Source organism: Marmota flaviventris, chromosome 1, assembly GCF_047511675.1.
Source record: "Marmota flaviventris isolate mMarFla1 chromosome 1, mMarFla1.hap1, whole genome shotgun sequence".
In the NCBI taxonomy this organism is placed as follows: domain Eukaryota; kingdom Metazoa; phylum Chordata; class Mammalia; order Rodentia; family Sciuridae; genus Marmota; species Marmota flaviventris.
This window is the reverse complement of record NC_092498.1, coordinates 193,681,194-193,682,570: the sequence shown is the minus strand read 5'-3', so window position 1 is coordinate 193,682,570 and position 1,377 is coordinate 193,681,194. Positions and strand designations below refer to the sequence as shown.

Genomic DNA, 1,377 nt, shown 5'->3' with positions numbered 1-1,377 from the left:
GAATGCATTACATTACAGCAGATCAAACAAAAGAAGACACTGATTTAAACCTCAGACAACCAGTTCATTTTGCCATGCTATTTTTTTCTACTTTGGAGACAATAGAATTGACATCCATAAGCATTTGATGACCACACAAAGAATACTCCAGAATGTGGGCCTACATGCCCAGGTTTTCCCTTGTAATCCCCCATCTCTTGAGTTTACCCTAATAGACAAAAACAACAGTATTTAAAATGCACTTAGAATAAAATTAATATCAGCCTTTCGCTAAACAAATTAAGCAAAAATGTCCAATTTCTATATGGCCTGCTCATTCTATTCTTTTTTTTTTTTCCTATTCTATTCCTTTGAAAGAACACTAAAGTTTATTCAATCTGTTGGAAAGGATTAAGTCCAAAGTCAATAGAGATTTTTTACTGCACCATTGAAATATCAAATTGACTCCAGGACATGTTTCTGTGACTAGACAACTCTTAGATCTTATTCATCAGCCTGCTGAACAGTTCTTTTTTCAGAAACATAAAGACCATCCAAAAATTATCTGATATCCTTGTTTTTTCACTGTTGTGGCTTGCTGAATTTGAAACAAGTTCGATATCATTTCCTTGAAGGATTAATTCATCTTTCTGAGCTTGAGACATTGAACAAGCAACACCTGTCCTCATCTGAACCATGCGGATATATTTTTCACCCAAAAAAATTTGGATTTCAACAAGAGACTCATTCTCCTGAATAACAATGTTGATGGGGAAGTGAGCATACACAGACCTCATCTTGTAACGGAAGCCTAGTTTAACACCCTTGATCATGTTCTGTGCATGACTACAGATGGTGCGAACAGTGGCCAGTTCCTTTCTATTTCCCCACCATTTGTCAACCCATAGCCTTTTCTTTTTCTTTCCAAGGAGGCTGAGTTCCACACTGATATGATTGAAATCCCTCTGGAAGTTTCATCTTGGGCCCTTCACAATAACTGTACATCCCCTCAGAGTAGTATCAACATGTTCTGGAATGTCAACAGTCTGAGTGCTGAGAATGGTGTTCATTCTCGCAGTAGATGCAGCAAAGTCTGTTCATTCTATTCTTATGGATAGATCTAAGTATCAAGTCAACATTTAATCAAAGATTGCTGAATGAGCAAAGACTCATAACTAGAGGGATGAGACGATTCAGAAAGAACTATAGGTTATCCCAATATGTCAATCTTACAGCAGAGGTTGTCTGAGAGTATTCCTAGTTTAACAATTAAGGATTAAGAGATACAAAAAATTGTGCTCCATATGTGTAATAAGGATTGTAATGCATTCCACTGTTGTTGTATATTTAAAAAATAAATTAATTAATTTAAAAAAAACAATTAAGGTTTAAATAGGC

General features: G+C 35.6%; 1 pseudogene; it reads right to left on the bottom strand.

Annotated features, from left to right (window-relative positions):
• Positions 1-483: 483 nt before the first annotated feature.
• LOC114089999 (large ribosomal subunit protein uL6 pseudogene) lies at positions 484-1,049 on the bottom strand (annotated as a pseudogene).
• Between the last annotated feature and the right edge of the window lie 328 nt (positions 1,050-1,377).